The 25,031-nt window shown below is 47.3% G+C and overlaps 1 protein-coding gene across 2 annotated transcripts in view; it reads left to right on the top strand.

Annotated features, from left to right (window-relative positions):
- The window catches only part of LOC148478227 (uncharacterized), a 198,582-nt gene that overhangs the window by 165,759 nt on the left and 7,792 nt on the right, over nt 1–25,031 (top strand). The window lies entirely within an intron of this gene.

The following is a 25,031-nucleotide window of genomic DNA, read 5'->3' as shown; positions in this document are numbered from 1 at the left end:
ATATTGCAGAAGCCTGTGCTTTTATCCTAAATTAGCCATGTAAATATACATACATACATACATACATACATACGTATGTAAGGGTCACTGACAAAAGGTTTCCCTCGAGCCTATTACACATAAATTTAGGGATGTCATTAACAGAACAAAAGCACCAAAAGTGCCTTATTCTCAGGAATATTGAATTATTTTAATTCTAAACCTCCCTGCCATTATTTATAGGAGACACACAATATACCGTATACAGTGCATACAATGGTGTACATATACTGTATGTCTGGCTGTTTTTTTTATTATTATTATTTAATACTTTAGCTTCTTATTTAACAAACAGAAATGTATTGTCCATGGAGAAGCTAGCACTCCGGGTCACTCATACGCACAACTGTAGAGACTGACCTGGTAAAGTGATGTTTTATCTATGACATTTCCAGGCCAGTATTACAGGGGCAGCGGAATGATGTTTTATGACAAATGCAGGTGACAATCTTGGTAATAATAAATATTATACTTACTGCTGTAATCAGGGTAATAATAAGTAGGCCCCTGAATACCAAATAAGGATTGTGAAAGCCTATGGAGCACAGAACTGAAACCCAGTTCTTATTCTGTCGATCAATGTAATTACTTTTATATATACAACTCTCTCTCTCTCTCTCTCTCTCTCTCTCTCTCTCTCTCTCTCTCTCTCTCTCTTCCATCACTCTTTTCTCCTTTCTCTCCCTTTCTCCCCCTCTCTTCATCCTCTCTCTCTCCCTCCTCCTCTCCTTCCACTTCTCCCTCTTCTCTCCCTATCTCCCTCTCTTCTCTCCCTATCTCCCTCTCCCTCTCTTCTCTCCCTATCTCCCTCTCCCTCTCTTCTCACCCTATCTCCCTCCTACTATCCCCTCTCTTCTCTCCCTATCTTCCTCCCCCTCTCCCTCTCTTCTCTCCCTATCTCTCTCCTCCTCTCTCTCTCTTCTCTCCCTATCTCCCTCCTCCTCTCCCTCTCTTCCTTCCGTATCTTCCTCCTCCTCTCCCTCTCTTCTCGCCCTATCTCCCTCCTCCTCTCCCTCTCTTCCTTCCGTATCTTCCTCCTCCTCTCCCTCTCTTCTCACCCTATCTCCCTCCTACTATCCCCTCTCTTCTCTCCCTATCTTCCTCCCCCTCTCCCTCTCTTCTCTCCCTATCTCTCTCCTCCTCTCTCTCTCTTCTCTCCCTATCTCCCTCCTCCTCTCCCTCTCTTCCTTCCGTATCTTCCTCCTCCTCTCCCTCTCTTCTCGCCCTATCTCCCTCCTCCTCTCCCTCTCGTCCTTCCCTATCTCCCTCCTCCTCTCCCTCTCTTCTCTCCCTTTCTCCCTTCTCCTCTCCCTCTCTTCCTTCCCTGTCTCCCTCCTCCTCTCCCTCTCTAACTTCCCTATCTCCCTCCTCCCCTCACTCTCTTCTCTCCCTATCTCCCTCCTCCTATCCCTATCTCCCTCTTCCCCTCACTCTATTATCTCCCTATCTCCCTCCTCCTATCCCTATCTCCCTCCTCCTCTCCCTCTCTTCTCTCCCTATCTCCCTCCTCTTCTCCACCCCCACTCACTCCCCCCTCTCTCAACTCCTCTTTTCTCTCTACCCCTCCTCTCTCCCTCTCTCTTCTCTCTCCCTCTCTCCTCCTTTCTCCCCTCTTTCTCCTTCTCCTCTCCCTCTCTCTCGCTCTCTCCCGCCCTCTCTCTCAACCCCTCTCCCCTTTTCTCTCTACCCCTCCTTTATCCCCTCTCTCTCTCGCCCCCCAGTGGGACATTTAGTGCACAATAGTAATCTTACCATCTGCTGTGCATAATACGAGCAGCTACACATCTGCTGATATTTCATGGCAATATATTTAAGCTGAGACTGTGATTCCTCACGATGGTGCTCTTCAGATTTTGGAGCTGTATATGACAGAGAGACAGTTACTATTGCAGATAAAAAAATAAATATTCCCATGCGTTGTTTTGTTCATACATGGTACCAGCTGCTTGGCAGTAATGCCATATATGTATACAAAGCAGAAAGTCAGCTGATGTGGGCACTATCGCCAGTACTGCAGATCTGTGTGTGTCTAGCAAATAAAACGTGGATTTTGTTCCTATTTTGAGCAAAACATTTTAAATTTGCATCCCGTTGTCAAGGGACCCCAATCTCTGCAATTCTCTACACCAGCATAAATGGGTTATACACTCATACATTACAGTTATATGCTTTCACCTCTTAGGTAACAGAGGGTAACATCCGGACAAGGGGGGGCTTGTGAGGCACACCCTACTAGGCCTTATCATACACGTCAGCTTCCCGGCAGGGTCCAGGGGAGGCGGCAGCCAGGTGGCTACAGGGATGTGGTGCTATGATTATGGAGTTTCCCGTACGTTATGCATGTATGCCTTATATAGCAGCCATTATCATATTCAAGTATTATTTGTACATGCCTGTAGATATAATGTAGACATACAGCATGCATGTAAATGAATTGCAGTCTAGTGCGTTTCGTGTGTGCATGCTTGCCTATACCATCAGACCCCTAATTTTGGGGAGTCATCTCAGACTTGCAGGAGTGTAGACCACCATCCCAGATCTCTTTCAGGTGATCTCTGCAGGGCCTTGGTGCATTTTGTATCATTGGGACCTACCCTCACTGTGCTTGATGAGGGTGGGGCCTGATGATATCATTGCTCAGCTGCGAGTGGGGCCTGATTTATAATGACCTATATTTGGGCCATTATGCGGCATCACCCAGTGTGTCATCATGGTACAATCACTCAAATTGCATCATCAGGCCCTACCAGCTGCTGTGTGACAGCGCGTATCACGGTCCTCACACAGTGAAGGCTCCGCCCTACCAGCTGCTGTGTGACAGCGCGTATCACAGTCCTCACACAGTGAAGGCTCCGCCCTACCAGCTGCTGTGTGACAGCGCGTATCACGGTCCTCACACAGTGAAGGCTCCGCCCTACCAGCTGCTGTGTGACAGCGGGTATCACGGTCCTCACACAGTGAAGGCTCCGCCCTACCAGCTGCTGTGTGACAGCGCGTATCACAGTCCTCACACAGTGAAGGCTCCGCCCTACCAGCTGCTGTGTGACAGCGCGTATCACGGTCCTCACACAGTGAAGGCTCCGCCCTACCAGCTGCTGTGTGACAGCGCGTATCACGGTCCTCACACAGTGAAGGCTCCGCCCTACCAGCTGCTGTGTGACAGCGCGTATCACGGTCCTCACACAGTGAAGGCTCCGCCCTACCAGCTGCTGTGTGACAGCGCGTATCACAGTCCTCACACAGTGAAGGCTCCGCCCTACCAGCTGCTGTGTGACAGCGCGTATCACGGTCCTCACACAGTGAAGGCTCCGCCCTACCAGCTGCTGTGTGACAGCGCGTATCACGGTCCTCACACAGTGAAAGCTCCGCCCTACCAGCTGCTGTGTGACAGCGCGTATCACGGTCCTCACACAGTGAAGGCTCCGCCCTACCAGCTGCTGTGTGACAGCGCGTATCACGGTCCTCACACAGTGAAGGCTCCACCCTACCAGCTGCTGTGTGACAGCGCGTATCACAGTCCTCACACAGTGAAGGCTCCGCCCTACCAGCTGCTGTGTGACAGCGCGTATCACGGTCCTCACACAGTGAAGGCTCCGCCCTACCAGCTGCTGTGTGACAGCGCGTATCACAGTCCTCACACAGTGAAAGCTCCGCCCTACCAGCTGCTGTGTGACAGCGCGTATCATGGGACCTGATGATGCAAATCATGTCAAGACCCTGCTGACATCATAAGAAAGAGAATTGTGGTCTGGGAAGATTGCCTACTTTCCTCATGCCCTGATCTGATTGAGGCTCAATAGGCAGCATTTCACCATAGAACAGCATCTCTGACTGACATTGTTACTGTACATACAGCCTTGTAGTATGCACATACTTGCCTACTTTCCCGGAACGACCAAACGGGTTTGGGTTGTACAAGAGGAAATACAGCTGCAGCACCCACTAGTTGATTATATGGGGAGACTGACGTGTCCTATTATAATAATAGTGAAGCAAACTATTCTACCCCTTCTGCTCGCCTGTGTAGTCTCCTCTCCCACCCCTGTTCCCCTCTCCCCTTCTGCTCTCCTGTGTACTCTGCCCTCCCACCCCCTTTCCCCATTTCTTAATTTCTGTACTCATTCTCCTCCCCAGCTCCATTGTGCCCCCTGTTCCCTTCTCCCCATGTCTGTACCCCTTCTGCTCTCCTGTGCCCCCACTTACCCTCTCCCCATGTCTGTACCCCTGCAGCTATCCTGTGCCCCCTCTTACCCTATCTCCATGTCTGTACCCCTTCTGCTCTCCTATGCCCCCTCTTACCCTCTCTCCATGTCTGTACCCCTTCTGCTCTCCTGTGCCCCCTGTTCCCCTCCCCATGCCTGTACCCCTTCTGCTCTCCTGTGCCCCCTCTCCCCATGTCTGTGCCCCTTCTGCTCTCCTGTGCCCCCTGTTCCCCTCTCCCCATGTCTGTACCCCATCTGCTCTCCTGTGCCCCCTGTTCCCCTCTCCCCATGTCTGTGCCCCTTCTGCTCTCCTGTGCCCCCTGTTCCCCTCTCCCCATGTCTGTGCCCCTTCTGCTCTCCTGTGCCTCCTGTTCCCCTCTCCCCATGTCTGTGCCCCTTCTGCTCTCCTGTGCCCCCTGTTCCCCTCTCCCCATGTCTGTGCCCCTTCTGCTCTCCTGTGCCCCCTCTCCTCCCACCCCTGTTCCCGTCTCCCCATGTCATTCTCAGTGCAAAATATTCGCTATTGTGCGTTTTTACGTACTATAGGCAGTGAGGCATAACTTGTGATATGACCCAAAAATTGGAGTGGGACCCCAGTGTGTTAAAGTGAGGGGTCCTTGGGACCCCCATTTTTTTTCGTTCAACGCGATCACTGCCACCTTTTTTTGGGGAGTGGCCATGCCACATCTGGAAGTCTGGACGCCATGTGCATACCTCCCAACTGCCCACATTCCAGTGGGACAGTTACGTTTTTTTGGCCACTGTTCTGCTGTCCCATCCGTGGGCGCCATAGTGTCTCACAGGCGGTCGGAAGGTTGAGGACACTGCTCTGATAAGCAGAGGGCAGCGGTGCCGTGAAGCTGAGTGGATGCCACACGCATGTGCACAGCATCCGTTTAGTGCAGGGAGGGGGCTGGGGGTAGCTCTGAAGCTGACGAGTGCTTGGCTCGCCCACAGCATGACGTAAATTGGGGGCGTGACTTGCGGACATGCCCCTAAAGCAGCATCACAAAAGAACGTGGCCTAACAGACACAAGACCACGCCCCCTTTCCGGGTACACGTACCTTCAGCGCACGCATGGGTTCTGACTTCGGGATCATAGAAGTTGGGAGGTATGCATCTGTTCAGGCCACCACTGAAGGCAATGTTGTGTCACTATGGGCCTGATTCAGATTTGGAAATAGAGTAAGATAGAGCAAGTAACTGTGCACCTGGACAAACCATGTAGCATTGCAAGGGGTGCAAATATATAAAAAAAAATTGCATGCAGGGTAAATACTGGCCGCTTTTGCATGTAGCCTATAAATGCTGGACAGCTTTATTATTACACTGCAATTTAGATGTCAGTTTGGACACCCCCCTCCCTAATCCAACTCTCTGCACAGTTTACATCTGACCCACCTGCAGTGCTGCATGGTATTACTAAGGCGCACAGTTACTTGCTGTTCCTTACTTTATTCCCACATCTGAATCTGGCCCTTTTTTTGGATGGGGGGGTGATTGCTGTGGTAGTTTAAGCAGACCTATGTATCCTATAACCCACATCATAGTGTTCACTAACCTTATAATCATGCTTACCAACACCACTAGAATACCCGGGAGAGGCACAAATTTTAGTGGCTTTCCCGGACTGCTGAATGAGTGGACCAGTCTCCCTGCACGCCGTTCACTTCCCACGTATGGGGTGTGCTGCAGCAATTCTCATTGTGTAATTGTGGCCCTACCGACACTGTAAAATGCTGCGCCATTCAACAGGAGAACCAAAATGACGCCATCACTGAGACACGCCCCTGACACGTGGACACAGTTGCCACTTTGGGTGCTCTCTTGGAGGGGGCTTTTTAAAAGTCGGCAAGTAGTATTATAATGTTATTGTATTTTAAAAGCTCATCTTTGATATATATATATATATATATATATATATATATATATATATATATAAAAAAAACTTAAAAAGGTCAGAAAATCAGTAAATCATGAAAATAACAAACATTACATTCGGTCATTTTGAGAACTAGGGACAGAAATAGTTGTAACCTGTGACTTTCCCTGGAAATAGAATAATGTTGGCAATTATTCCGAATCGTCTATTTTGCCTTATTTAGATGCTGAGGGGTTTCCTCACCCCTGTGCTGAGCCGATGTTATCACTCTTTCAGTTTGTCCCATCCTCAGTAAGTGTCGTTTGTTTATTGCAGTATGTACTACTACAATTATGCCATGCTTTTTCAGAAGGCTTTTATCCGTCAGTAAAGGACGGTAGCCAGCTTATTCATCCTAACACGGCAAATAAAATCTTCCTAAAATGGGCAAAAAATAATATATTTTTATCTTTTTTTTTTTACTGAGGTTGCAGAAATGTGAACTAAGGGCCTGATTCAGAGCCGGACGCTATTTGCGCTCGCTCGTCCAGAAAAAGGAACTGGCAATTTAAATTAACCGTTCGCTCTTTGCGGTCTGTTCACTCCTCTATGTCTGAACGAGCAAACAAAACATGCGAACGTAATTTTGAAAAAAACGCGCCCTGGCCGCTCGCATCATACGTCATGTCCGCTATTTATTAGATTAATCGAGTACATCGGACGGCGTATGAACTGCTCGCTATTCTTGTGGTTGGTTTTTCCTACCACAATCATGTGAGCAGTTCTGAGTATAAAACAACCTAGTGACGTGGTCGATGACGCTGCTTTGTTAATTATGCACACCCTTAAAACGCCCGTTTTGACCGTTTGGCACGCTTGCGTTCGGATCTCCACTCCCCGTTTTCAAGCACCTTCCCCTGTTACCACCCACAAACGCCTCATTCTGTCACTCAAAATAGCAGGCATTCGCTATTTAGCGAGCACACGATTTTCGGCCGCACTGACTGGTTCGCGCGTGCGTATTAAAATCCGTACGCATGCGCAGTTGTGCGAACATCGGTCGGAACGAAAGAGCGGACGCTTACGAGCGGCTCTGAATCAGGCCCTAAATGCAAATGAGAGTATTATTTATTTTTCTAAATAAAGACTACCAAGAAATACTTTGGTTGTGGCTGTTGATTTGGCACTAACCCATCTTCCCAGAACCGCAGAAAGTAGGATTCTACTGTACACGTATGTTTTTGTTTTCTTTTTTGCTCGTTTTGCCATCTTGAATTAAACACGATGTGCAGGCATATCATTTTGAAAACTAGAATTAGCATTAATTGAGGGATTTTATTTGAGATGAATAGTCCCGCAGCGTCTGGCCAGCGGCAGAGACTGAACGTGGGCACATGTGCAGTGTTCTCTTCTTCCGGAGAAGTCTTTCACAACCGGAGTCTTCTACAAAATGCGGAATATCATTTGCGAGGATAGCGGTTATGGCAATTTAATACATAGCAGGGATATTTTTATTCTAAATATAAACGCAACACAGATCCTTAATAGTCACGGCAGTTCCGCGATTATGAATACATAAGCCTCTTAGGAAGCATATCTTTTGCACCTAGTACAAGGCAGATGCAAGTGCTCTATGAGCAGGAAGACTAGAAGCAAGCCAGACAAGCACCTACAGGTGATCGCGTTTCACCCATGCATGCTACTTTTGCGTCCAATATGCGCCCAATTTACTGCCAGCTCGGTTCAATTCCCGGCAGCGGCAACCCGACAGCTCAACAGATCCCGGCAGCGGCAGGCCGAAAGCGCTGGAAATCCCGAACGTCCTGAGGTAAGTAAAAACGAACCCTAATCCTTCTTAGGGGTGCCTAACCCTAACCTCCCCCCAAGTGCCTAACCCTAATCCCCCCTGTAAGTGCCTAACCCTAATCCCCCTCTCCCCTGCTGCCTAAACCTAAGTCCCCCGGGGGGGGTGCCTAACCCTAAGTCCCCCCTGGGGATGCCTAGCCCTCCCTCCCCCTAGCCTAACCCTAACCCTCCCGCGGGGGTGCCTAAGCCTAAGTTCCCCCCGGGTGCCCTAAACCTAACCCTCCCCCCCCCGCGGCTGTCCGCTCGCGGTGCCCGGCATCCCTTCGATCGGGATGCCGGGCGCCTGTCTCCCGGCGTCGGGAAAATCACAGGCGTCTAGATATAGACGCCTGTCATTTAACTCACGCTGGGATAAAGTAGTCGGGAAGCCGAATGTTGGGATCACGTCAGACGGTTTCCCGATTGCATCCCCAAACTGACATCTAAAGTGCAGTGTAATAATGAAGCTGTGCAGTATTTGTGGGCTACATACAAAAGCAGCCAGTATTTACACTACATGCAAAATTTTTTATTTATTTACACTCCTTGCATTGCAACAAGGTTTGTCCAGGTTCACAGTTACGTGCTAGTTCTCACTCTATTCCCAAAGCTGAATCAGGCCCACAGTTAACTTTGCTTATAGGCTTTAGACTATTGTGTGTTAGGACATGAACTATATTTTTAGCAGGCAAGATCAGACGTGTTCTTCTTCATACATAGTTTCATGCCTAATGGTATGTGTTACTTAATCCATGTGTTGCCATTTCAGTTTGACAATCACGTTTTTGCAAAGAATTTCTTGAGTATTCATTTAAAAGATATGACAAAGACCCATTTCTTCATGGTAATGTCACTTGTAAGGAGCAGTGACTTGTCCTTGTAAGGAGCAGTGACTTGTCCGGCCAGCAGACCTGAGGCTGATCTAGTCACCTATTTGCAAGTAAATTGCCTGGGTTTCATTCATGACCCCTGACCGGGAACGTTAATCAGCACTTGAAACCACTGAATACGGATAAAGGGAACTGTAGTTATTCAACTCACTGAATCTAAATTGCAAAGAATACTGTGTTAAACAGCACATTTAATGGTTCCCATAGATCCTCATGTAAATACTGGTTGGTATTTTGATGCAACTCTACAGTTCAATGATTATACTGTAACCCACTTTGATTTCCATTATGTAAAGAATTAAAACCAGAGCGGTAAATTGCATTTATAGGCACTGGTGACCTTAAGACATTAGAAGCTTCGGAACAAAGATCACATTAGGTAAATCTCCATACAGCACCTTACCCTGTGACTGTTTCCAGTACAAAGACCCAAACGTTATTATTTATTTATTATCAGTTATTTATATAGCGCACACATATTCCGCAGCGCTTTACAGAGAATATTTGGCCATTCACATCAGTCCCTGCCCCAGTGGAGCTTACAATCTATGTTCCCTATCACGTACACACATACACACTACGGTTAATTTGTGTTGGGAGCCAATTAACCTAGCAGTATATATTTTTTGGAGTGTGGGAGGAAACCGGAGCACCCGGAGGAAACCCACGCAAGCACAGGGAGAATATACAAACTCCATGCCTCTATCAGTATGTTCTGTGAGATAAATCTGGATACATGAGTTACTGTATTTGTTTAGTATATAGGGGCACTGACACCATAGCTTTCCTGTGCCAAGTTGACAGAAGCCTCCATGTTGTATTCATATTAACCTTTTGCTATTTAATCCTCCTTATGTGGCTACTTTCCTTCATTACCCTCTTCACATAATGACGCTGCCCAGTCACAGGCAGTATTGTGCTAATGGGCAGAAAACACATAGGACCTCATTCAGAGTCTCTCGCTAGCGCTGTCCACTCGCAAGTGGCCCGATGGTTCGCCCATGCGCACGCTTTGTTCTGCGCGTTCGCGAACTACTCTGCCGCTCGCTCTCCCAGCAAAGACAGCCCAGTGCAATGAGTGACAGGAGAGGCCGTTTGTGGGTGGTAACGGGCAGAACACTAATAACGGGGGAGTGGAGGTGCGAACGCAGGCGTGCCAGAGTGTTTCAACGCCGTTTTACAGGCGTGCATAATTAACATGCAGCGTCATAGTACACGTCCCATGCCTGTTTTTTACACTGAAGTCCTCGCAGTGCTTGCGGTAGGATAAGGCAACCACAAGCGCTGCGATCGTTTCCGATGGTCCTCGATGTACCAATGTTTTAATACGCTTCCTGGAGATGACGTGTGCTAGTGGGTCGGCTCTGCCTGTGCGATTGGGCGTATGCTGGGCAGGGTAAATACTGGCCGCTTTTGCATGTAGCCTATAAATGCTGGACAGCTTTATTATTACACTGCAATTTAGATGTCAGTTTGGACACCCCCCTCCCTAATCCAACTCTCTGCACAGTTTACATCTGACCCACCTGCAGTGCTGCATGGTATTACTAAGGCGCACAGTTACTTGCTGTTCCTTACTTTATTCCCACATCTGAATCTGGCCCTTTTTTTGGATGGGGGGGTGATTGCTGTGGTAGTTTAAGCAGACCTATGTATCCTATAACCCACATCATAGTGTTCACTAACCTTATAATCATGCTTACCAACACCACTAGAATACCCGGGAGAGGCACAAATTTTAGTGGCTTTCCCGGACTGCTGAATGAGTGGACCAGTCTCCCTGCACGCCGTTCACTTCCCACGTATGGGGTGTGCTGCAGCAATTCTCATTGTGTAATTGTGGCCCTACCGACACTGTAAAATGCTGCGCCATTCAACAGGAGAACCAAAATGACGCCATCACTGAGACACGCCCCTGACACGTGGACACAGTTGCCACTTTGGGTGCTCTCTTGGAGGGGGCTTTTTAAAAGTCGGCAAGTAGTATTATAATGTTATTGTATTTTAAAAGCTCATCTTTGATATATATATATATATATATATATATATATATATAAAAAAAACTTAAAAAGGTCAGAAAATCAGTAAATCATGAAAATAACAAACATTACATTCGGTCATTTTGAGAACTAGGGACAGAAATAGTTGTAACCTGTGACTTTCCCTGGAAATAGAATAATGTTGGCAATTATTCCGAATCGTCTATTTTGCCTTATTTAGATGCTGAGGGGTTTCCTCACCCCTGTGCTGAGCCGATGTTATCACTCTTTCAGTTTGTCCCATCCTCAGTAAGTGTCGTTTGTTTATTGCAGTATGTACTACTACAATTATGCCATGCTTTTTCAGAAGGCTTTTATCCGTCAGTAAAGGACGGTAGCCAGCTTATTCATCCTAACACGGCAAATAAAATCTTCCTAAAATGGGCAAAAAATAATATATTTTTATCTTTTTTTTTTTACTGAGGTTGCAGAAATGTGAACTAAGGGCCTGATTCAGAGCCGGACGCTATTTGCGCTCGCTCGTCCAGAAAAAGGAACTGGCAATTTAAATTAACCGTTCGCTCTTTGCGGTCTGTTCACTCCTCTATGTCTGAACGAGCAAACAAAACATGCGAACGTAATTTTGAAAAAAACGCGCCCTGGCCGCTCGCATCATACGTCATGTCCGCTATTTATTAGATTAATCGAGTACATCGGACGGCGTATGAACTGCTCGCTATTCTTGTGGTTGGTTTTTCCTACCACAATCATGTGAGCAGTTCTGAGTATAAAACAACCTAGTGACGTGGTCGATGACGCTGCTTTGTTAATTATGCACACCCTTAAAACGCCCGTTTTGACCGTTTGGCACGCTTGCGTTCGGATCTCCACTCCCCGTTTTCAAGCACCTTCCCCTGTTACCACCCACAAACGCCTCATTCTGTCACTCAAAATAGCAGGCATTCGCTATTTAGCGAGCACACGATTTTCGGCCGCACTGACTGGTTCGCGCGTGCGTATTAAAATCCGTACGCATGCGCAGTTGTGCGAACATCGGTCGGAACGAAAGAGCGGACGCTTACGAGCGGCTCTGAATCAGGCCCTAAATGCAAATGAGAGTATTATTTATTTTTCTAAATAAAGACTACCAAGAAATACTTTGGTTGTGGCTGTTGATTTGGCACTAACCCATCTTCCCAGAACCGCAGAAAGTAGGATTCTACTGTACACGTATGTTTTTGTTTTCTTTTTTGCTCGTTTTGCCATCTTGAATTAAACACGATGTGCAGGCATATCATTTTGAAAACTAGAATTAGCATTAATTGAGGGATTTTATTTGAGATGAATAGTCCCGCAGCGTCTGGCCAGCGGCAGAGACTGAACGTGGGCACATGTGCAGTGTTCTCTTCTTCCGGAGAAGTCTTTCACAACCGGAGTCTTCTACAAAATGCGGAATATCATTTGCGAGGATAGCGGTTATGGCAATTTAATACATAGCAGGGATATTTTTATTCTAAATATAAACGCAACACAGATCCTTAATAGTCACGGCAGTTCCGCGATTATGAATACATAAGCCTCTTAGGAAGCATATCTTTTGCACCTAGTACAAGGCAGATGCAAGTGCTCTATGAGCAGGAAGACTAGAAGCAAGCCAGACAAGCACCTACAGGTGATCGCGTTTCACCCATGCATGCTACTTTTGCGTCCAATATGCGCCCAATTTACTGCCAGCTCGGTTCAATTCCCGGCAGCGGCAACCCGACAGCTCAACAGATCCCGGCAGCGGCAGGCCGAAAGCGCTGGAAATCCCGAACGTCCTGAGGTAAGTAAAAACGAACCCTAATCCTTCTTAGGGGTGCCTAACCCTAACCTCCCCCCAAGTGCCTAACCCTAATCCCCCCTGTAAGTGCCTAACCCTAATCCCCCTCTCCCCTGCTGCCTAAACCTAAGTCCCCCGGGGGGGGTGCCTAACCCTAAGTCCCCCCTGGGGATGCCTAGCCCTCCCTCCCCCTAGCCTAACCCTAACCCTCCCGCGGGGGTGCCTAAGCCTAAGTTCCCCCCGGGTGCCCTAAACCTAACCCTCCCCCCCCGCGGCTGTCCGCTCGCGGTGCCCGGCATCCCTTCGATCGGGATGCCGGGCGCCTGTCTCCCGGCGTCGGGAAAATCACAGGCGTCTAGATATAGACGCCTGTCATTTAACTCACGCTGGGATAAAGTAGTCGGGAAGCCGAATGTTGGGATCACGTCAGACGGTTTCCCGATTGCATCCCCAAACTGACATCTAAAGTGCAGTGTAATAATGAAGCTGTGCAGTATTTGTGGGCTACATACAAAAGCAGCCAGTATTTACACTACATGCAAAATTTTTTATTTATTTACACTCCTTGCATTGCAACAAGGTTTGTCCAGGTTCACAGTTACGTGCTAGTTCTCACTCTATTCCCAAAGCTGAATCAGGCCCACAGTTAACTTTGCTTATAGGCTTTAGACTATTGTGTGTTAGGACATGAACTATATTTTTAGCAGGCAAGATCAGACGTGTTCTTCTTCATACATAGTTTCATGCCTAATGGTATGTGTTACTTAATCCATGTGTTGCCATTTCAGTTTGACAATCACGTTTTTGCAAAGAATTTCTTGAGTATTCATTTAAAAGATATGACAAAGACCCATTTCTTCATGGTAATGTCACTTGTAAGGAGCAGTGACTTGTCCTTGTAAGGAGCAGTGACTTGTCCGGCCAGCAGACCTGAGGCTGATCTAGTCACCTATTTGCAAGTAAATTGCCTGGGTTTCATTCATGACCCCTGACCGGGAACGTTAATCAGCACTTGAAACCACTGAATACGGATAAAGGGAACTGTAGTTATTCAACTCACTGAATCTAAATTGCAAAGAATACTGTGTTAAACAGCACATTTAATGGTTCCCATAGATCCTCATGTAAATACTGGTTGGTATTTTGATGCAACTCTACAGTTCAATGATTATACTGTAACCCACTTTGATTTCCATTATGTAAAGAATTAAAACCAGAGCGGTAAATTGCATTTATAGGCACTGGTGACCTTAAGACATTAGAAGCTTCGGAACAAAGATCACATTAGGTAAATCTCCATACAGCACCTTACCCTGTGACTGTTTCCAGTACAAAGACCCAAACGTTATTATTTATTTATTATCAGTTATTTATATAGCGCACACATATTCCGCAGCGCTTTACAGAGAATATTTGGCCATTCACATCAGTCCCTGCCCCAGTGGAGCTTACAATCTATGTTCCCTATCACGTACACACATACACACTACGGTTAATTTGTGTTGGGAGCCAATTAACCTAGCAGTATATATTTTTTGGAGTGTGGGAGGAAACCGGAGCACCCGGAGGAAACCCACGCAAGCACAGGGAGAATATACAAACTCCATGCCTCTATCAGTATGTTCTGTGAGATAAATCTGGATACATGAGTTACTGTATTTGTTTAGTATATAGGGGCACTGACACCATAGCTTTCCTGTGCCAAGTTGACAGAAGCCTCCATGTTGTATTCATATTAACCTTTTGCTATTTAATCCTCCTTATGTGGCTACTTTCCTTCATTACCCTCTTCACATAATGACGCTGCCCAGTCACAGGCAGTATTGTGCTAATGGGCAGAAAACACATAGGACCTCATTCAGAGTCTCTCGCTAGCGCTGTCCACTCGCAAGTGGCCCGATGGTTCGCCCATGCGCACGCTTTGTTCTGCGCGTTCGCGAACTACTCTGCCGCTCGCTCTCCCAGCAAAGACAGCCCAGTGCAATGAGTGACAGGAGAGGCCGTTTGTGGGTGGTAACGGGCAGAACACTAATAACGGGGGAGTGGAGGTGCGAACGCAGGCGTGCCAGAGTGTTTCAACGCCGTTTTACAGGCGTGCATAATTAACATGCAGCGTCATAGTACACGTCCCATGCCTGTTTTTTACACTGAAGTCCTCGCAGTGCTTGCGGTAGGATAAGGCAACCACAAGCGCTGCGATCGTTTCCGATGGTCCTCGATGTACCAATGTTTTAATACGCTTCCTGGAGATGACGTGTGCTAGTGGGTCGGCTCTGCCTGTGCGATTGGGCGTATGCTGGCCGCTCGCTAAGACATGGAGAGCGTGCTTATGCCTTGGCGAGCGATCGCTTCCCGTGGCGTCACTTTGACAAATTTGCATACGCTGGGGGCGAGCGATCGCATCTAGCGAGAGACTCTGAATGAGGTCCATGGTTCAGTGCAAATGAATAGTTACAGTAGCTTCCATTTTTACTCCTAGCAATGGCGCATGTGGCTATGGTCATAACAGTTATTCCTAATCGGCAAACAGGTTTGAGCATGCGCAGTGCTAGGTTTTCTGGTAAATGTCTGAATGTTGGGTATACAGTCACAGACCGATAATGTGATCTGCAGATATTGCTAAGGCAGCGCAAATCGTGTTTGGCCATCGATTTTGAACAATCACGTTCACATTGCGGATGCAGCTCAGCCTGCCGTCCATTACTGAGCCGCGCAGCCTGCTGTCCATTACTGAGCCGCGCAGCCTGCCATCCATTACTGAGCAGCGCAGCCTGCCGTCCATTACTGAGCAGCGCAGCAGATGGTGTCACTAATATGAACAATGCTCGGCTCTCATTCGCGGGAGTGGGCTTCACAGGGAGCTTCACTCGAGCAGCAAAAGCCGCTTTCCTAACTTTACAGAACCTACTAAGTGACTGAATAATTGTTTGGGGCAAGTATAGCCCTAAATGGGTTAGCTGGGCAAATGTAGGAAAAAAATTATTAGTTACAGAACAGGGACATGGCATGGCATCTACCAATGGGTACTGGCATGGCTGCCTCTTCTCACAAATGTAGAGAAAGATTTGAAAATGTATTTAAGCAAAAGATCATAAAACTTAATAAAGTTTTTCTTTTTTCAAACAGAAAAGTTTGTCTGTGAAGAGATAGTTGCAGCTCTCCTTATATAGTTGCAGCTGTTTGTATATGAGATATAAAAATATATTTGCTTTTTCAGTTCACCTCTGTCACTAGGGAGACCACCTCCATTGTGCTCAGGGCCTGATTCAGAGCCGGATGCTCTCACCAGAGCGCTCGCTCTGAATCAGGGCCCTCCTACCTCAACTTGGAGCGACCTCTTGGACGCTCGCATAGCTGTGGGTTACCACCCACAGCTATAGCGAGCGTCCATGATGATGGTCGCGATGGTCAAGACCATCGCGACAATCGGGCTTGCGACGAGACCCTGCGGTAGGGTCTCGTGGCCGCAAACCCAGGAGTGATTTTGGCTCTATCAGAGCCAAAATCACTCCCACTGACATCACTAGTGATGTCAGTGGGGCCGGACCCAGACGGTAGGAGTTCCCATGGGAACGCCTCCGTCTGGCAGCCACGCCCACCAAAGGGGTCGTGCTGTCAGTCACCATCGACAGCACGCCCCTTTGGTGCGAGATCCTATGCGGGTTTCGCGCATGCGCACGACGGAGCTCCCTCCGTCGTGCGCATGCGCATTAGGGCACCATCGACCCGCTTGCGAGCGTCCTGCGCTTGCGAGCGGGTCTGAATTAGGCCCTCAGTCTGTGACATCAGTGGCAATAGGGATATAAAACCATTGTGCTCAGTCTGCGACATCAGCATTACTAGGTACATAACCTCCACTGTGCTTAGTCTGTGACATCAGTGACACTATGGAGATAACCCCCACTGTGCTCTGTCTATGATATCAAAGTAGGGAGATAACACATACTGTGTTCAGTCTGTAACATCAGCGACACTTGGCATATAAAACTATTGTATCCTATCTGTGACATCAGTGTCACTATAGATAACCCTCACTGTGCTCGGTCTGTGACATCAGCATCACTAGGGAGATAACTCCCACTGTGCTCAGTCTGTGACATCAGCATCACTAGGGAGATAACCCCCACTGTGCTCAGTCTGTGACATCAGCATCACTAGGGAGATAACCCCCACTGTGCTCAGTCTGTGACATCAGCATCACTAGGGAGAGAACCCCCAATGTGCTCGGCCTGTGACATCAGCATCACTAGGGAGATAACTCCCACTATGCTCGGCCTGTGACATCAGCATCACTAGGGAGAGAACCCCCACTGTGCTCAGTGTATGACATCAGGGCCACTAGGGATATAAAGCTATTGTGCTCATTCTGTGACTTCAGTATCACTTGCGAGATGAACCTCACTGTACTCAGTCTGTCACATCAACATCACTAGGGACATAACCATTACTGTTCACAGTCTGTTACATCAGAGACACTATGGAGACAACCCCCACTGTGCTTAGTCTGTGACATCAGCGTCACTAGGGACATAACCATTATAGTGCACAGTCTGTTACATCAGAGACACTATGGAGACAACCCCCACTGTACTCAGTTTGTGACATCAGCGTCACTAGGGACATAACCATTACTGTGCTCAGTCTGTCATATCAGAGACACTATTGAGATAACTCCCACTGTGCTTAGTCTGTGACATCAGCGTCACTAGGGACATAACCATTACTGTGCACAGAATGTGACATCAGAGACACTATTGAGATTACTCCCAATGTGCTCAGTCTGTGACATCAGTGTCACTAGGGAGACATCTCCCACTGTACTTATCATACAAAGTGGGAATATAACTCTACAAAAAGGCACTAAAAGATGATATGCTTAAATAAGTTCCTTGGTTTATAGAGCAAAGTCTTTTATTGAATTCTTCCATTCATATCGTGATGATCTTTAAGTCTTGAATTGTTCTGATCAGACATGGAAAGAATAAATAAGAACACAAATGTGTAGTATGTTCTCAGGTTTCTAAGCAACAAAATTCCACATCTTCAAGATTGTGTAAAAGGAACAGTGGGAAAGAACATCCTCCAAACCCAAGGCAATGCAGCATGTATCAGTGGTATAGGGATGGGCATACCCCACTCACAATATAACACTCAGTGCAGTAATCATAAAGGTATCTTTACATCTTCTAGAAGTCCTTCATTGCCCTATAAGGTAATACCAAAGGAAATAGCATATTACAATCACTATGATGAAGTGTATATAAAGGTATTATGAAGCGTACCACACTACAGTCAAATGGTTTCATGCAGATCACAGAAAGTTTTCTTTGATATCTTTCAGATCCCAAACAGATAGAAAATGACCTGGTAGTAATAAGTAATCGCAGCTCACACTTCCCACTGGTTAACGCGTTTCGGCCCTACAGGAGCCTTTGTCAAGACAAACATCCAGACAAGCAATTATATTAGAGCAGTGTATACAAAGAGTTACCTGCACTGTAAGTGTGGGCATGCTGCTAAATGGAAAAATAGCCCATATTCCCAATTGTGTCGGAATTGAAAGGAATTGAAGTGAAATGAAACATGCGAGGAACAATTAGCAATATACTCTAATCCGTTTAGAGAGAGAGAATACCCTCAGGTACTGACTGAAGAGGCCTTGCAGAAAACCAGAGGTTCCGATAGGAGCGAGCTAATGAAATATTAACAAAGGAGGCGAAAGAAGCTCATTTTCCTGGTTCTCTGAGTGCGGTCACACAGGTGCTTTGCACAACATGGGAAATGATCGGTGTGGACAGGACGCTAAGCGTGATACTTACGTTAGCGCTGATGCTTCATGTTGCCCTGCACCAATTATGCACCAACAAAAGACGATTTTTAGGCCCAGTCCGCCCTGGATGTGAATCAATCTTTTCTTGACTACATACTCACCAATAAGTGATGACAAACGATTAGGAGACTGATTCAGCCGGTAATTACACAAATAAGTGATCTGCTAGTTAGCTAAGTTTTGTACACTGCAGTTGACCTTATATTGTCCCATTGAGCTATGCGCTTCCTTCTACAAAATTGGAGACCATCTATAAAGATTCAGGAGAGATACAATTATAGCTGTATAGCATGGTTAGATGATTCAGGTGAGATATAATTATTGCTGTATAGCATGGTTAGATGATTCAGGTGAGATATCATTATTGCTGTATAGCATGGTTAGATGATTCAGGTGAGATATAATTATTGCTGTATAGCATGGTTCATTTAGAATGATTTGTTTGGAGGGTTATGCTATCAGGTCCTGATTCAGAGGCGCTCGCTATTTGTGAGCGTTGGCTCTGAATCAGGGCGGAATTAAAAAAAAAAAAATCCGCCTCCAGGCCACTCACATAGCTGTGGGTGACCACCCACAACTTGTGCGGGCGGCCTGACGATGGTCGCGATTATTGCGACCATCGGGCTTGCGACGAGACCCTTGTGGTAGGGTCTCGTCCACCGCAAGCCCCAGTGAACTTCCTGCTCTCACGTGTGATGTCAGTAGGGCCGCCCACAAACGGCAGGCATTCCTTTGGGAACGCCTCCGTTTGTGCAGCCACCCCACCGACCCGCCTACAAAACGGGGCGAGCTGCCCCATCTTGTAGCGAGCCCCGGAGCGAGTGATTTCTCACTCCGGGGCTCACGCATGCGCACTGCACGACTGTCGACCCGCTTGTGAGCGGGTCTGAATCAGGCCCTCAGTTTGATAGCTTTTCCGAACCAGCTTACCTACTGCTCCATGTCCAAGTATAGGATGTAGACTATATACTATAATGGTTAATGTTAAGGCTCCAAAAGCTTTCTTTTCAGAATTTGATAAATTGGAGAAGGCCTTAGGCCTTGGTAAATTGAAGGCATATTTAAATTATGCTTACTACTGTTTTTGCATGGCTTAGGGGGGTGACTGTAATACATGTAATGTATGTATTCAGTACTGTTGCTGTGTTATGTAGTTTTAGTGCCATCTAGTGCTGACACACGATAATACATATAGACTAAAGTAATGTTCTGTTAATAAATGTCAGCACTACTCTAGGCTAAGCCATGAATTACAGTAAAGGCCCCCAACACGGTACGATTTTTTAAATGATATTGCCGTTTTCGACCGATTGGAATCGCAAATCGTTTAAAAATGTGCCGTATGTAGGCACGATAACGATGCGCGCTCCCGTTGGTCGTGGTCGTTGATCTCTTCAACATGCAGAAATATCTCAACCTGTTTTCACACACATTGTTCCGTGCGTATGCACGATGAACGATGCCATGGACGACGAACGATTTATTGTCCATTTTCCTGGCCACTCCCCTCCACCATTTTGTGCCAGCCGACGGGGAGACAGAAGTGAGGTTGTTTGCTGCTAAACGATATATCATTAACGATTTGAAGTCGTTAACAACACATCTATATCGTTTGGTCGTTTGCACAATCGTTCCATGTGTATGCACAATATCGTTTGTCCGGGAAAGTGTTGAAGAGTTCAAGGGAAATCGTTAACGAGATCAGGTCGTTACCTACATCGTACCGTGTATAGGCACCTTAAGTGGCTGTGAACGGGATGTTTTCACAGAGGCGCAAAATTAAAGCAAATCTTCATGTTTCGCTTTTGTTTTTTGTATTTTGCACTATATTTGGTCTTATTTTTTTTATACATTTATAGGCTCTAAATTAGGGCTCCCAAGTTGTAGAACTACACATCCCATCATGCTCTGCCACAGTTATGCTATATGGCCATGCTAAAACTGTTGCAAGGCATGCTGGGATTTATAGTTCAACAACAGCTGGAGGACAGCTTATTGCCCACCCCTGCTCTAAAATAGATCTAGTATGATTACACTATGCGTGACATTTTCAAAGTTGTTCGGTGGATTTATCGTCCCAGTCCAAATTTGCATGGAATTGCGCACTTTTCTCTGGCAGCATTTGACCATGAATGTTCCAAGTAGAATCCCCTAAACCCTAAAATCTTTTCTGCTGCCACAATTTCTTTCTTGTCATAACCTGTACACACCAAAAAGAAGAGTCGTCCCAGCTCTGTTTACACATTATGAGGCTGCCTAAGAGCTGTGCACAAGTCAGATACAGATGCGGCCGCATTGCATGCTGGGAAATAAATGTAAATCTTTGCCTGTATTCAGAGTCGGCCGAATCATCTATGTGGCCGCACCGCCCCCATCCATCCGCTTATGAAAGTCGCCATCATCGGCTAACGGCGTGCACCAGCCCTATCATTGGTGCAAGATATCTGCCTGAAACCGGATGGATCTCTGCATACGCTCACCTCTGAGTAACCCGCTATTCCATCCGCACGCCCACCGCACACCGTGTGTGAATGCCCAGTTGCCATCCAGTTACACCCAATCGTCCACAATGATGATGCGGCTGAGATGCGTAGGACCATCAATCAATCGTAGTTTCTCATAGCTGTGTATGCTTGTCACAGGCATCAGCCCCTATAAATTCAGCAGAATGAGAAATGGAAAATGTTCTGAATGTTGTTCTGGGGAACAGACCCCAATCCATACTTGCCTACTCTCCTGGAAGTTACGGTAGACTTCCAAATTTGCGGGCAGTCCCCCGAATGAGTAGGCGGCCCTCACATATATCCTACCCACTTTCTAGAGAAGTGGGCACTATGGGGAGGATAATGCGAGGAATCACGGGTACACAGGGAGGGGCCAATATGACTTAGTTCTATAAAATTCACGTCATAATGGCCCCACCCCCTTTTGATCAGCTCGCAATTTGCGCCATTCCCCGTGTGGATGAGGGGGCTAGTGACCCGTAGTGACGAGCATCGCCCCCCACTTCCAGTCAGCTGCATCTCTCCTCTGCACCTCTCCCAGAGGAGAGAGTGTAAAAATAGGCAGGTATGCCCCACTCTGGTAGTTGTTAGACTATGCAAACTTCAATCTAGTAAATGCTAAACAATAGAGACCTTAAGCTAAATACACTACACAATAATCGGGCTGATCAGACGGTTTTCGCCTGCTCAGTCGGATAATTCTGGAGTGCACCCAGCAACCATGGCCTAATATAGTTCAAAATACAGTCAGATTGGATTATTGGATCTGACCTGCTGAGTGACATTTGTTGAAAACGATAGGACATATGGGCCCTCATTCAGAGCCGTACGCTCTGAGCAGAGCGCACGCTCTGAATGAGGGCCGGCCTCCATGAAAATGGAGCGTCCTCCTGGACGCTCGTATAGCTGTGGGTCACCACCCACAGGCTATACGAGCGTGCATTTTGATGGCCGCGATGATCGAGACCATCGCGACCATCGAAATTGCGAGCCGGAGCATGTGGTTGAGGTTTTCAACCCCAAGCTCCGGAGTGATTTTGGCTCTATCAGAGCCCAAATCACTCCCACTGACATCACTAGTGATATCAGTGGGCCGGCTTTTGACGGGAGGCGTTCCCGTGGGAACGCCCCCGTCAGGGAGGCACGCCCCCGGCACGCCTACCAAAGGGGGCGTGCTGTCAATCAACATTGACAGCACGCCCCCTTTGATCGGACACAACGAGCGAAGGACTTTCCTTCGCTCGTCGCGTCTGGCGCATGCGCACGACGGAGCTCCCTCCGTCGTGCGCATGCTCAGTCCAGAACATCGACCCACTTGCGAGCGGACAGCCGCTCGCGAGTGGGTCTGAATCAGGCCCATGGTGCACATTTTGTAGTCTATACACATTTCCAATCATCTGCCCAACATTTCTGCCTGATAGTTAATAATGTCGCTTTTGTTATAGGACAGATAATCGTTCTGATCAGAATGTTAAATCACTAGTGTGTACCCTAGACATCAGATGTTCTCACGTTCGTTTGATCAGGGAGAAATTCATAAAGTTAATCAGATCGTGAGTGAAGTTGTTTGGATCAGTATCTAGTATAAGTCACTAGTGACTAGTAACGTACACAGGCCTACCTCCCACTACCCCAATATGTAAGTACTCAGCACTTACCCGGTTACTATTCCTAGCGTTTAGTTTTAGGGGGGGGGGGGGATGCTGCAGTTTTAGTGACTGTCTGAAGCAGTCTAATAACTGATTAGTGCTTTAGCATAAGGTGTTATTTCTAACACTCTATCAGCTTTCGAAGTGGAAATTGCTGCTGATATTCCTTAATAGGATTTCTTCCTCCTTTAAAAAGTGGGTTCCGTAAGTAAGAAAGCAACTGGGATTTGGTGCACCTCTGGGGGAGTATAGTTTGGTGGGAAAAGGTTATTTAATTGTGATACGCTCCTATTCCTAGGGGGACTTACTTCACTTGTCCATATATCAATGGACTCTTCTCAATCTGGCCAATCTGATCTTTTTCCTTCCGCTGTGAGGATGTGTTTATAGGCCGGTGCTTGTTTACTGCCCATACTGTATACTAACAGCACAAGCACAATGGGCCTGGTGCAGGCTAATGCCAACGCTACTGCCAATGTGTACGCACTGGATGTGCGCAAATATGCAAATGTCACAGCCGATGGCAGTTTTCTGCGTAGCCCTACGGTTGCGTAGAATGGCCACCAAAACTGACACGCCGGTACCACTTTATCTGTTTATAGGATCACAGACGCAGGCCATGACACGCCAAGAAAACGGGCGCAACATTGAAAAGTCGCTGCAAAAGACTACGATAATGTACCTCGACGCAGTGCGACTCAAACGCATATGCAGAAAGCAGATAATCGCTCAGCTGCAAAAACATTGTCATAGCGCACAACTCAATCAGGCCCAATGACCATTGTGTGTGCCAACGTCAGTCAGCCTATACACAGGGGATATAGCCGGCCAGATAGTTTGTCATCTGCCCTGCCCGATACAACAGTGGTCCACATCTGTGCCGTGGCGTCATATAGTCTATGGATTTTGTGATGTGAGTTGTGTAAGAAGCATATAGTTGGGAGTTGGGGGGTCATTCAGACCCGCTCGCGAGGGAAGGTCGCTCGCAAGCGGGTCGATGTTGGGCGAATGCGCATGCGCACGACGGAGGGAGCTCAGTCATGTGCGAGACCCGGCGAGCGACGAGGAATACGTCGCTCGGGGTCTCGCACCAAAGGGGGCGTGCTGTCGATGGTGACTGACAGCACGCCCCCTTTGGTGGGCGTGCTTGGGGCGTGTCTGCCAGACGGAGGCGTTCCCATGGGAACACCTACCGTCTGAGTCCGGCCCCACTGACATCAGTAGTGATGTCAGTTGGAGTGATTTTGGCTCTGATAGAGCCAAAATCACTCCTGGGCTTGCGGCAGCGAGACCCTACAGCAGGGTCTCGTCGCATTCCCGATGGTCGCGATGGTCTTTTACCATCGCGACCATCATCATGGACGCTCGCATAAGCTGTGGGTGGTAACCCACAGCTATGCGAGCGTCCAAAAGGCCGCTCCACATTTATATAGGACGGCCCTGATTCAGAGCGAGCGCTCTGGTCAGAGCGTTCAGCTCTGAATCAGGCCCTTTGTGAGGTACTTGTATTATAGGAGGATTTGGAGCATATATTAAATACTAGCTGAAGCACGCGGCGTTGCACGACCAATTACCATTCCTCTGTGAAGTGTTCATTCAAATCCATCCAGTGGAAGGCCCAGAACAGGCTCTGCCCAGTGTACACCAACAGGAGATCTGACAGGGACCCTAACCCCCCCTAAGACCTGTCCAGGATCCAACTAGACCAGCTCGCGTTTGTTTATCCCAATCGCTGCAGGGGTGTCCGAATGCATAACCAGACAGATAGACAAACAGACCACTGCATTTTATATATAAGATAGTAGTATAATATAGGGTGCATGTGTGATTATAATATTAGCATTCTGAGTAATGAGAGTAGCTGGTAGTACTGTGCATTACAATGAGCGCTATAGTTAGTATATCAGTTGTATTTAGTACTGTGGATAGACATAAAAGCTGACTTGTAATACACAGACATACATGCGATAGATACATAATATACATGACACATAAGCCAGTGTAAAGGAATATTGGTGATATATTGCACGATCTATGCAAAACTAAACATTTGCCAAGTGAGAAAAACCCCATCACACCCCAATTCCACCTCTTTGGTAGTAAGTATAGATACAGGTGGGCTGTGTAGGACCCCCGTACTTACATGCACTCATTTCCCGCACACGCGCAGGGTGAATTCACGCACATTACACTTCACTAACTGGAGAACGTTAAACCCTGCATCGGCCCAATGTGTGCAGCACAGCTATTGTAAGTTACAGTATATTCATTTACATGTCAGTTATTTGTACACTGAGCACTATAGCTGACGGTGTGCGGGAGCGCGCATCATCTGTGACATTAAGTATACACACTAGACGATGTTGCCGACATGTCGTCCGATCCGTCCGGATCGGACGACATATCGTC

Source organism: Taudactylus pleione, unplaced genomic scaffold (genome assembly GCF_031769625.1).
Source record: "Taudactylus pleione unplaced genomic scaffold, aTauple2 ptg000671l, whole genome shotgun sequence".
Lineage (NCBI taxonomy): Eukaryota > Metazoa > Chordata > Amphibia > Anura > Myobatrachidae > Taudactylus > Taudactylus pleione.
The sequence above is the reverse complement of the archived record's forward strand: the minus strand, read 5'-3'. Positions and strand labels throughout refer to the sequence as shown.